A 14,223-nucleotide genomic window follows, 5' to 3' on the forward strand; every position below is an offset into this window, starting at 1 on the left:
GAGGGTGCTCCTGGATGCAGGGGGGTGGGGGTGCTGGGAGACATGAATGGGGGCCTGGTGGAGGGTGCCCCTGACTGGTGGGGCGTGGGGGTGCTTGGAGACATGAGTGGGGGCCTGGTGGAAGGTACCCCTGGATGCAGGGGGGTGGGGGTGCAGGGAGACATGAGTGGGGGCCTGGTGGAGGGTGCCCCTGGATGCTGGGGGGTGGGGGTGCAAGGAGACATGAGTTGGACATGAGTGGGGGCCTGGTGGAGGGTGCCCCTGGATGCAGGGGGGTGGGGGTGCTAGGAGACATGAGTGGGGGCCTGTTGGAGGGTGCCCCTGACTGGTGGGGGGTGGGGGTGCTGGGAGACATGAGTAGGGGCCTGGTGGAGGGTGCCCCTGACTGGTGGGGGTGGGGGTGCAGGGAGACATGAGTGGGGGCCTGGTGGAGGGTGCCCCTGGATGCTGGGGGGTGGGGGTGCAAGGAGACATGAGTTGGACATGTGTGGGGGCCTGGTGGAGGGTGCCCCTGACTGGTGGGGGGTGGGGGTGCAGGGAGACATGAGTGGGGGCCTGGTGGAGGGTGCCCCTGGATGCAGGGGGGTGGGGGTGCTGGGAGACATGAGTGGGGGCCTGGTGGAGGGTGCCCCACAGAGCTGGGGGGTGGGGGTGCAGGGAGACATGAATGGGGGCCTGGTGGAGGGTGCCCCTGGATGCAGGGGGGCGGGGGTGCTGGGAGACATGAGTGGGGGCCTGGTGGAGGGTGCCCCTGGATGCAGGGGGGTGGGGTTGCTGGGAGACATGCATTGGTGGGCAGTAGTGCAAGGTGACATGTGGGTTGGCTGGGGGGCATGGCCATGGTAGATGGGCTGCCTGCGGGACATATGCAGGGGTGCAGGGTAGTCCCCTGTGGTGTGGGCCGCCTGCATGGGGCCGTGGAGGGTGTAGAGGGAACAGCTGGGAGGACCCACACGGCCAATTCACGTGTGGGACTCCCGGCACCCCAGAAATACATGTAGGCTGCTGGATTTGCGTGTGGAATTTGCCGCGCACCCGGAGTACACGTACCCTGCTCAAATTGCGTGTGGAACTTCACGCGCACACTGAAATACACGTACCCTGCTAATTCGCATGTGAAACTTCCCCCACACACCGAAATACACGTACCCTGCTAATTCGCGTGTGAAACTTCCCGCGCACCCCGAAATACACGGACCCAGGGCAATCGCGTGTGGAACTTCCCGCGAACCCCTAATACACGTACCCTGCAAATTCGCGTGTGAAACTTCCCGCGCACCCCGGAATACACGTGCCCAGGCCAATCGCGTGTGGAACTTCCCGCGAACCCCGTAATACACGCACACGCTATTTTTCACACAGCGGGTGTCCGTGTTTGTCGGTACCCCTTTGCACCTCATTTGTCCTAGAGGGCCACTGAATGGACCATTCATCATAGCTGTATATGGGTGCTTTTTGTTAGCGCACATTTTGGCACACATTTATTTCAGGCGCAGGGACGCTACCGCCTGCTTTCTTGTGGCATACTTGTTTGGCCCTGTGCGCGTCTTTCACCGTGCGCTGGTTTGCGCTATTCGATTCCATGAATACGGGTTGTAGGCGAGCGTGTGGGCGTTCCGCGCACTTGCCTCCTGTACTTCCCCTTTGACGCCCATATTTTCACGCGTTGTTCCCCATTCCGAGTGTTACGCCCCGTGTTCTCCCTACTTTTGTGATGTGTGCCGCGCTATGTGCGATTTCGCAGTGGCCGTGGCGCACGCCGTTGGATGACCTGTGCGCCGGCGTGCGCCGCGCACTTTTTCAGCGCACATCCAATGTTTTTCTCGCGCACGGACTTCCATGAATCGATGTGCGCTGGTTTCCCTGCGATTTTCGCAGTTGCACTGCGATTTTCGCACTTTTACTGCGAATCGCATGTTTTGACACCTCTTCGCGGGAATTTTCGGCGCACATTAATTCCATGAATCGACCTGTCAATTGTGATTTGTTTTGGGAAGTTGTGTATTATTGATCCCAAGATACATTGTCACTGCATCCTTGTTTTTCCAAGAGCCGAGTGTGATGCTTGTTTTTGTCAAATCATATTGTGATCATTCACACTCTAAAAATACATAGTGGAGGGGAATGTTAAGAGATGTAGTGTCTGCCGGGTGAAGGATTGTCCACAATATCGTAAGCTTTTGCTCATGGGAATAGGAAGGAGTTGAAAAGAAGATTTCTGGGTTGTTTAAAGCACAAAGAGGCAAATGCTTATCTGTATGAACTCTGACCAGATTGATGAACAACTTTGCAAGTGATGTATGTTAGATGAAAGTGAATACTCTTTAACATCGACAGCCAGTGAAAATATTCAGTAACCAGGTCTGTTGGTCAGGAGCAACTGCCTGAAGTCTGGAATTTATGTTTTGGACTTTGCACATGGAATAGTTTTTACATAGTACATAGAGCGTATTATGAAGATGGATGCACATTTATAAAAGATTAATTTAAGCAGTGCTACTCGGGGAGACCCCTTTGTGCATTACAACTTCACAATTTAATTGTGTATTCTTACATTGTAATATTGTTTGATGTTGTGAATTCATATTGTCAAAGTTGCCTTCATTGTAGTCATCCAATTTACTTTGTATATAATGTGTTCTCTAAAATGTCAACAGTTGCTTTTAAGCTAAATTGAGTAATTCAACAAGTCTTCATCTTTTTTTGTATTTATTCAAGATTTGTAACTATTTAACACTTTCCTATAGTTTGTGCATAAAAGAACTGTTTTTTTTCTGGACGTTTTCTCTATGTATTATTTTCCAAAAAGTCCTTAGGGTTCAGATTAAACACACACAAGTAGCTGGCCACATCTAATTGGGGGATTTTTTTTAAGGTTTTTCTATGGATTATTTTGTATACACTTATTTTGACTCAGAATAAACACATACAATTAGCTGGTAACATCTACCTTGTCAAACGTTAGCTAGTGATATATGGAAAGACAATGAAGGGCAGTTGTATAATATCAGTGATGGTTTCACGATTTAAAAAAATGTCTTGTTGCCTGATTGAATAAGGAATGTAGTCCTTATAGGTGCATGGTAGTTATTTCAGCCTAGATAAAAATCCGGGAGGAGCTGACACAAAATGCCCACATAAACGCCTAAGAGTATTGCCTTGTGAAGTAAAGTCTGGGAGGATAGCTCAGAGGCAACATGCTCACATGTATACAAAACCTGGTGGTTATATTGATTTAGCTCAATATAAAAACCCAATTTAATTACATAAAGGAGAGCTGTACATGTGGGTAGTAATCAGGGTGTGTAGGCTGGGGGTGGGGGTAGCAATGAATACTGCCATAGGTAAGGGAAGCGAGGATGGGGAGATCGTGGGTGTGGGGTAGAGTAGCAGTAGTGTTGGGTGATATGATCAGCAATTGGCAATGTATTCTGTGTAGAGTTGGGTCCTCAGGTTCGTTGTAAAGTGTAGCATGCAGGAGGCTAGTTTAATCTACCTAAGTCACTTGTTCCAGTGACAAGGTGTATACTTCGATGACATCACAACCCTAGATCCCAAGCAATCTGTTCAGTATTTTTTGTGTTTCCATTATACGTTCAAAACTCCCATGTTGTCCATATCATGCATGAGTCACTCTTTCAGTATTCTCTTTTTTTCCATCTTGGTGCACTTAGTCCGTCAAGGATCATAGATAAAGGAGAGCAACATGCATCAGAATGCAAAGAATAAAAGCAAGAATTGCTGGGCTACTAAGACTGACACGGGAGAATGTGGGATCCCTATCGGTAAAATGAATGCTTGCAGTTACCTGGTTTTGTAGCGCAGCCTCCATTTCATTGTTTTTTAGAATTGTGCACTGCACACATTCAGAATGTGTTGTTGAAATGCAGTCTTAGTGGCAGGGACTTCATTTGTGGGCCAGAAGGGGTCGCAACTGCAACCCCTGGCAACCCCCATGAGACCCCTGCCACTGCTTTTGCAACCCTGTGGGGTGAGTCTGCTCAGATGTAAAAAAATAAATAATTTATGTTTTGCATAACAGAAATAATTACTTTTTTAAGTCTTTAAGTCCATGTGAATGACTCCAAAAAGAATCAGTTTCATTTTGAAATTCAAGCGCTCACTTCTGAGATTTATGTCTGAGCTACAGGTTTGAATCGCAGCAAAGCCAACTCAACCTTCAATTCTTCGAGGTTGATAAATGAGCTCCAACTTTAGTTGGAAAGATAATTGTATTTGAAGCATGTGCCATTATTAGTGTTTTCGCTAAAGCGCTTAATAAATAACAAATCAATATCATGAATCAAAGAATTAATGCTCCTTTGCACTGTTGGTGACTTGCATCTATTGGATTTTTGGACACTGTAATATCATCGCACGACTGGCAATGTAGAGGCTGTACTTATCATGTAATGGCAATATCTCACATGTCGCTATAACTGGCATAATATGGTAGTAACTGGCCATACATTGCTGAAGTGGCATAGCTATGGCAGTCCTTCAGCCGTTGTTGAGTCTATTGGGTCTAACCCTATCATATCATGACCCCCATCCATGGCATATGAAGGCAACACCCTTGTGAACATGTGGTTGATTTCGAAAATAGTCTTGTCTGCTATTGTACCTATTTGGTATTTTAAAAATTGTACATTCATGTTTTTTTTACTCCTGCTAGCTGCTTCCGTCGATGTCACCAGGGTTAAAGACAAACTGATGCCATCCAGGTCTAAAACCATGTGACATCACTTCCTGCGATATCTGGTGTGTGATGCCACTTCTGCTACCCCTGGCATTTTGGTGAATCGGCATCCCTGCTTGTGGCATTGCTATTATCACTATACATATAAACAAATGCTTACCATTAAGCCAGTTGCCTGTAACCACAGGTGCAGGTCAGAGAGCCGAGACTGCCCAACTGAAACCTCGGTTCTTCTGCATTGAACGCAAAGGCGACTCTTTGGACACCATCTGATCATTGTATTTCCGGTGAGGCATAGCAACGCACTTGATGCCTAATACACGTTGATTGAAACAGAACTGGGCAGGCGAGGGAGACACAAATGTACTTACAGCAGATGTAGCCCGAAAGCGAGCGAGCAGACATGAGCCGCGTATAAAACTGCGACTTTTTACTAGGCTGGGTTGTTTTAGGGGCCTCGTGGGTATCACCTGATGCCGAATTAATGCCAGGGTATATACTCAAAGACCACAAGTCCCGGTGTTTGAACGAAGCCGTCTTAGACGTCGGCGCTCGATGTGTGTTACTCAGCTTGTGAACGTGTGGGAACACACTGAGTACATTAGCAGTCCGCGAATGCCCGCCTGAGCTCCCCCTTCAGGGCCAGCTGTGCAGGCAAGGCGGGATCGATACACCTGCTCCTTCAGGGATCGGCCATTGTGCGGAGACTCCCAGAAGCGATCGGCAAGACGTGCAGTATTCACACAACAAACAGAGGGTTCTTGTGATTAACAGCAAGACATGCAAGTGTGAAAAAGCTGGAAGTACCATTGGCGAATTGTTTGACACAACAGGTGATGTACGACGAGTGATTCCTTGCCAAAGTGTTATATGTCTATCGCTCGCACAATCGCCAAATGGCCAAAGCAAACTCACTTGTTTCAAGATTATTGCTAATTATTACTTGAAGAAGTGGGAGTAGTTTTAAGAGTAAAAGTAGAAGCAGCAGAAGTAAAAACATTAACAATTCGACTAATCACGCCTCTATTAGACTTTACACATGTCAGAGCCAGTGGTAAAACGTGTTGTTCCCGCAGGAAAGGCAATGTTGGCGGGTGTATAATATTGGCCTCCAGGAAGTGTGAAGTACAGGAAACTTAGCAAAATGTTCACTCATCGCATCCTGAAATGAACTTTTGTGGCGTTCTGTCGTGGAAGTGAAAGTTTCAGTGTCTAGGGTCCCAACAAATTTGTTTTATATTGGAATTGTTGTGTGGGTTTTATCTCCGAAGTATTCCAGCATGTGCCGGTTGCATTGACTTCACATATGGATGCGCAACTGGTTTCTAGGACAGTTAACACTCCGCTTATTATATACACATATATATATTTTTTAAATCGTCCGAATGGTTCATTAAAAAAATATAAAATGTTACTCAAAAGTGGGCTCAGGGGGGGAGCTCGACAGCCTGAGCAAGATGGCCGTGAGCTGAGAGAGCTCCCGTGCAGATGAGCTTAACGCTGATTCTTATACCGTATGTCCGAAGGGCTCACGACAACTGATGCCGTGGATTTGCAGTGGAGAGGATATACATGTGGCTGTCTGAGTTTTGGATCGCTGATTGACTTCAGTGCTGTGCAGTGACTGGCAGAAGTCTGGCTGGTCTTCGTGCTAAGCAGCTTGGCCGGCGCCCCAACCGCCACCGCTATTGGCACCCGGCCCTGATTCGAAAACACTATTCTGCCATAAGACCCGACCAGCGACCAAAGGCCCAGGTAGAACGACAAATAGAAGTGATGCAACTCACCCACCTCACGAGAAAACAATGAGTCTGCCTGCAGCTATAACCCACACCACCGACCCAGACCGGGGGTCCAGACCTATGGCCCACGTATTGGCGCCTGCCTGAATGCCCACGAGTACACCCGCAAAGGGTCGATGGTGAAGCTGGGGACCAAGGACCATGCTCAACGTGGATGGCAACCTTACTACTTGCGACCCCGCATCCAACACCCTGACTACACCTACAGGTGATACGACGAGGGAGATTGCACGCTGCTAATGTGCAGAGACTGCGGGAGAGAACAACACTATACGGACTGAAGGGGGAGACGGGTCAATCTCCAACCTATGAACTGGACGGCCACACATTAATACCGGAACCACCTCCGTTTTTACTGCTCAAAGACTCTGGCTAGTATTGCATGAGATATCGGTACATGCAGGCGAATGGAGAGGAAGCATGCCCTGTGGTGTCCCCCATAGTCAAAAAAGCTGAGGAATGGCCCTATCATGCGATATATATGCCTCTGAGCCAGACTGAAAAATACAGGCCAACCAGAATAATACAATCATTGAACCTCATGACAGTCTGGATTCCCATTCGCTGGGCAAGCTCCAGACTGCGTCAGATCCTGCCCTACACAAAGCCGTTAATATCAATATAGAAAACACACCACTACAGCGTTCCACTTGGAAACAGCCCAAAATGGAGTCACAGATTCAAAACCAACTGCAGGCAATTCTCCTGGAAATGAAGACCATTGGACAGATGACAAAGGAGATGAGCAAGACAGTCCAGGACATCAAGTGGGACCTGCAGGATGTACAAACCAGACTCAAGGCGCAAGCGGACTGGACAACAGATAAATAACAGTGCACTGGCTTGCTAAAAGGCAACGCCAACTCGGCCACCACTGATGTTGACGGGCTGATTGGGGAAGTACAATGCCTGGCGGTGAAGATTGAGGACCAGGAGAACAGGTCCCTGTGCAATAATCTTCACCTAGTAGGCCTCCCAGAACACAGTGAAGGACCAGATGTGAAGTCATATATGTGCGACTTCCTCCGAGACAAGCTACATATCCAAGACCAGAAAAGCCTTATTATTAACCGGGTGCACCAAGCCCGATCCCCAGACCTGCCCCTGGAGAACGCCCATGCGTTATCACCATGCGCCTCCTGAACTTTCAACACAAACAGACTATACTGAGGGCAGTGGACTCTATATGCACTGATGGAGCCGATATCAAGATATTCAATGATTTCTCTATCAAGATTTCTAGGCACAAAAAGGAGTTAAACCCCATATTCAAAGCTGTAAAAGGGTACAAACCACATGCACTACCTGAAAATTCTGGCAACCTGGTGTATTCAACTTCATAGACAATGGCACTCATTTGAAGATCCACAGGTGGCCTGTCGCTCTATGAGGCAACGGGAAATGGTCTCAGAGGAACTCCCGCCCAGGGAAGAGGGGAACCCCAGAACAAGACACATATCATCACCACCTCAACCGCAGTGCTGAAACCGGCCACATGGATGTTCGAAGAGAGCACTAGTTCGTCCAGAGGTCCTAAACGCAACACTGAAGACCCCGGATAGCTGGGAGTGAGCAAATATCTCTTCTGATCCATGTATGAGATCTCTCAGATAAAAGTGGTTATGCCTGCTCTCAGGCAGACAATTGTAATACATACAGAACATGGTGTAACCCTGAGGCAGACAACCTCCATGCCCCTTCCTCATGACATCGACCTTATGTGAACTTTCCAGAACTGGCTAACGATCCAAGGGCGGGATGTCGCACGAAGCACCATCAGCCACATCCTCTACAGATGGTTTGTTGTTCTATGTTTTTTGTTCTCATTTACAATATGGCCAAGGCCCTTCATCAGAGGGCATTGTTATGCATGTGGATCAGTGAGGGTCTCTGGATCTGCCCGGTCCACCCTCAAGCATGGGCTTCACTTGCTCTACATTGGGACCCAGTTTTACGTTTGTTAAAGGGCATCATCCGCTGCATGTTTCCCCATTGTTACAGTGGAAGTGGTCTGAGGAAAGCGATCTTGGTAGAGAACACATAAGGTATGGGTTCCCCCCCGAATCTGAATCTGAGACGGCTTCCCTCACATTCATAACTCTCAATGTCCAAGGGTTGCGTCATCCAATCAAAAGTAAAAGAACGCTCAATTATATGCGCGATATGCAAGGTTATGTAATCTTCTCTGCAGGAAACCCATTTAAATGCAGCAGAATTGGAAAAGCCTCTCTGGGGGTGGGTCGAGGTAGCAGTGTCTACTGCTACCCCGACCCACCCCCATGGAGGCTTTTCCATGTCAGGGGATAAGAGGGGTGCCCATTCTGATTCACAAGTGGGTCCCCTTTTAAGTTCTTAACGTGGTTGCGGATGGGGGAGGTAGATATAACCTAGTACAGGGGCGCATACAATACACAACTCTTTACCTTTCTCAATATATATGCATCAACAATCGATCCCCCGTCTTTTTTTACACATGTCTTCACTGAGTGCACATTCTACACGGATACCATACACCTGATAGGGGAGGATTTTAATATAGCCTTGGTTGCAATGGAGGACCAGCAAAGCTCATCCACGACACGGCAAATACATCCAAGGAAGCTAACCAACCTCCATAGCCCATCTAATAGAGCTCAGACTCTAAGATGCCTGGTGAATCTTGCATGAGCACCAGAGGGACTTTACTTTTTATTCAAATAGACATGACAGCTACTCCAGGTTATATTACTGGTTTCTGCCCTCTAACGCTCTCCACCTCATACACAAATGCGACATTCTAGCCTCAACACTCTCAAATCACGGACCAGTGTTGCTACATTTCGATCTACCAACAATTCCGCAGAGGCGACCGCAGTGGTGTCTAAATCTGCGGGCTCTGGGATATCCCTACTTTTGTGAGCACCTAGAGGGAGATACAGCCATGTTTTGGCAAGACGATTTATCCATGGAATTCTCTGCATTGTACTGCTGGGATGAATACAATTCCTTCATGAGGAAGCTATGTATTTCGGCATGGTCCCATAAATTAAGAAATTGGGGTGCACAGGAAGTACAGTTGAGGACTGATATTCTGGCCACCGAAAAACTACAGGAATGCACACAATCCTCAGACAGCACTCCGCAGCACTCCCTAAACTCAGACTGGACATGAAAAACGTGACTTCTGTCCATGCCCAAAAATCCTTCACCAGCTGGTCATAGATGTATTATTGTGACAGAGACAGACCCTTACCTCTTATGGTGTTTGCCCTGCGCAATAGGCAAGCTGCGCAGATTATCGATTTCATTTGAGATCAAAACAGGAATGTACTAGATGAAAGTGAGCATATTAATGAGCGGTTTTGTGGCACACTATGTGCAGAATCTGCCCCAATAGACTCACAGCAAATAACTGATTTTCTGGCACCTGTTAAGTTATCTAAATTAAATATGTCTAAGGCCGAAGAACTCGACACCCCAATTACTACAGATGAGGCAACCCATGCAATCTGAGCACTGGTGGGAGGAAAGCAGCAGGCCCTGATGGACTCCCCATAGTGGACCGCCTTGTGACTATATTAGAGTCAGTGTTCACTGGTGCAAGTACCAGTGGTCGCTTACCATGCTCCATGCTGGCTGCTAACATCATAGTGTTTCACAAGAAGGGGCACGATCCGGGGGAATGTGGGTCTTATCGCCCAATATCCCTGATTAATGCTGATGAGAAAATCTTGGCAAAATGCTTAGCGCAACGTATCGAAGTGCTGCTAGCACACCTCATTCACAGACACCGGACAGGATTCATCTGTGGCAGACATTCAGCCGACAATTTACATCATCTGTTGCATGTTATCTCTGGCGGGACAGGCCCCCGAAGAAGGACTCCTAGCGCTCAACGCAGAGAAGGCCTTCAATAAAGTCCAATGGGACTTTATGTTCCAAGTACTATAAACATGTGGTTTCCTGGCCGAATGTATCAAAATGTTGAGGCTTCTATACACAGACCCCACAGCCTTGGTGGTCACCAATGGTACCACTTCCGCCACCTTTCCCTTTGTATTCGGGCAGGCGACAGGGATACCCCCTAACCCTGCTTCTTTACTCTCTCACTATAGAGCCCCTAGCGGTCAAATTGCGGGATAACCCCACATGGACAGGCGATTTACGGAATGCGAAAGAACACAGGGTATCCCTCCATGCGGACGATCTACTGGTGTATGATAGCAACTACAAGACTTCTCTACTGAGACTATGGCAGCTACTACAGGATTTCGGCCCTATGGTCAGCTATGTCATTAATTGGGTAGAATCAGAATTTCTCCAACTGAGAACGGACATGCCCTGGGACAATGGAGGAGTGCCCCCTTCAAGCTCCAGCTCCAACATATTACATATCTGGATGTGCAGATCTGTCCTATTAAAAATAAAAACATAGTGGGCCTAAACTATCCCCAGGTTTTACAGAAAATCCAATTAGATCTTCTCCGGTGCAACACACTACTGCTGTCCATCACCGGAAGGATAAATGCCTTTAAAATGAATTCTCTCTCAAAACTGACTTATTTGGCCATGTTACTACCTTTTACCCCACTAGGCAAATGTTCAAAGAACTAGACACCCATATATCCACATTTGTTTGGAGGGGCAAGAAAGCAGCAGGCCCTGATGGACTCCCCATAGACTTTTTATAAGACTCGGGTGGACCGCCTTGTGACTATATTAGAGTCAGTGTTCACTGGTGCAAGTACCAGTGGTCGCTTACCATGGGGTGGAGACACCCATATATCCACATTTGTTTGGAGGGGCAAGAAAGCACGGCTTAAACTAGAGGTCCTCCAGGCCTCTAAGGTTGATGATGGACTGGCACTACCAGCAAAGAGGAAATACTATATGGCACCCAAATGATGGCTTAACATAGAAGATCACTCCAGCTGGAAATCTGTGGAACTGTCACTATTGGCGCCGTACACACCATCCAAAATCTTAGGTATCCCACCTTCACCACTGCCTGGCCAGATTAAGCGACACCCAATAGTTGGGGCAACGCTTGACCAATGGCACAAAATGAGGTCCATGTTGGGCTCACACATCCAGATGGCACCACAGCAGCATGAGGGCGGTCCTGTCGTATGGAATCGACTATAAACTGCACTCTAATCAGGACACGGTATGGCCACATATTCGGGTTTTGGACCTGTATGACAGGAACTCCCCACTTAGCTTTCAGGAGACCAGGCAGGTACTCAGACTGGGGGGGACTGATTGACTTCAATGCATGACCCTATTCACAGTTATTCCTAAACACACCACACAACAGACTTGACGATCTACAGCGACAGCAGGAGAACTTGAGATGGAACGCAATATAACCTAATTCCTACAGCTATGCTCTTTCTATTCTATCTGCATTCCCAAATAATGTTAGACGCAACTGCAAATTTGTGGTCCGTAGATTTGGCCATTAAATTTGATCCCGGGGATATGTATGATTTTTTCTATGCCATAACAGCCGTCTCGCTATGCATTCGAAATAGGGACATCCAATACAAACTATTTCATCAAATGTTTTACACACTGGTTAACCTATTCAGGGTGGGCCTCACACAATCTCCTTTATATTAGCTGCAGTGTGGCAGACTAGGCACCCTAGGACATATACTCTGGTCCTGACCATTGATCGGGAATATGGTGAATTGTACATGATCACATTATGCACATGAATGTGGCTGCTGTGGAACTAGCACCCGCCCTAATCCTGTTCTGGGCTCAATGAGAAGATTGGCACGAGGTCTTAAAACAACGTAGGCTCTTACACATAATACTCTTTGCCGCCCGGAAATTCCCGATACGTGTATGGAAAGCTGTAAATCCACCCACTGAATTCTCCTGGAATGTGCAGCTGGCTAAATTGACTCTAAGGAACACACTGCTCTCAAACGGCTCTCCAAATCTGCACAGGCTGCACGCTTCCGGGAATGGCCGACACAATTATCTGACTGGCTTCACAAGGCTCTAGCGGCACGAGCGATAGATCGCTCGCTATCACACAAAGTGTGTGGAGAGTGTTAATAAATATAGTTTAAGGAGGGGATCAAGGACCCCTATACCGATTAGGAAAGAATCTGAGGATGCGATATATGTACGGACACAGGACCCACAGTGTAATTGGGTGTTTTAAGGGAGGATGGGGTGGGAAAGTGGGTATTAGGGGAGGTTGTTATCTCATCAATCATAAAGGTCAATTGGTTAAATGTGTGTACCATATCCAAATGGTTTTCCTTTTTTTTTCAGCCGAGGGAAATGAAATCGGAATTCATATCCCTGTTATGATTGATTAAGATGGTGTACCGCTTATTTACGACCTATGATTGATGTACTTGTTTGAGTTTTGCAACCAATAAAACATTATTTTACAAACAAAAGTGGGTTTTGTTGTGGGGGCATTGTTGGAGGGTGTAAATAAGAGTGAAAGTGGCACTCTCACCAGAGTTCGCTCAGTGTAATCATGCTTGTAAGGTGCCAGTGTAATTGCTTATGACTCAGTTGCATGTAGTCTGTGAAGAGCACATTGTAAAGTGGCAAGAGCATAGCTTAAGGATAGTTTATTAGATCCAAGTTAATACTCATGCCCAATGCATATCTAAGTATGAATCGATGCAAAGCAATAGTCCTTGGCTGAGAAATTGTTCCATGCCGCCAGGACTGGGAATCATCTCGGGTGCCAAAGAAACAGTGGGCCACCATTGCAAATGGGAATGCATTCCTTTTGTGACAGACTGTTTGAGTAGTACCCAAGGGGGAAGTTGATCACGTGATGCAACTTGTGCATTTTGAAGAATATTAATTCAGCAGCAATAGCCAAAACTACTAGTCGCATGGTGAATCACTTGTCAAACTGGCTTTCATGGGCTGAAAATGTTGCCCACTTTGACCAAAAAACAGTCCCACACTAGCATTTTGCGTTTTTGGGTTCGGGCATTGCCCCATTGCCCTATAGGGCAGTCCGAGTCTGCATACCACCTGGACTGAGCAAAAGCACATTCTCAGGTCTTCAGCCACATCCAATTCGGGGAGGCTCCAATGCAAAAAACAATTGGCTGGATTGGAGGATGTCAGCTGATACCTTGTGTTAGGAATCCACGTTGTGGACATATCTAAAAGTCTAAAAACCTTGTGCAGAAAGATACATTTTGTGGTGGCTAATAGCAGACCTCTGGGGGTATGTCTTGACCCCAGTTGCTGGGGTAGCAAGGACGGGCCCCAGTTGAGCAGAATAAGAACTTTAGGTGGATTGCCTGACAGCAGAGCATCTCATGGAGGGCATGGGCATATGCCATACCCAGTGAGAGAATGAAGTGGGGAAAGTGGGCTTGAGGGCATAACTGGTGGACCCATATGCATGCAGAAAATATACATTTGTTATGATGGGGTGTCTGTGATTTGCATTGCTCCCACCCTCCCCAAATATCACGGCACACTTTTGTTCGGTGTTGCCATAAAAGGCAGTGGGTTTTATTGATACAGATATGGTCAAAAGAAATAATCACATATCATGGTAAATTGTACTTTTGGGCAACCGGTCCTGAGGTTACCCCCTCTGGCCCGTGCCACCACACTTGGGCTGGTTGTCGGCTACCAGGGTTTCCCCAAAAGTGTAGTTTAGTGACAGCCTCTGGTAGCTAGGGAATCGGTTATTTGCCTATGAAAATGCTCCATACCTAAACCAGATAGGTGGGTCCCGTC

This window comes from Ambystoma mexicanum, chromosome 4p (genome assembly GCF_040938575.1).
Source record: "Ambystoma mexicanum isolate Mex_15411 chromosome 4p, UKY_AmexF1_1, whole genome shotgun sequence".
NCBI classification, from domain to species: Eukaryota; Metazoa; Chordata; class Amphibia; order Caudata; family Ambystomatidae; genus Ambystoma; species Ambystoma mexicanum.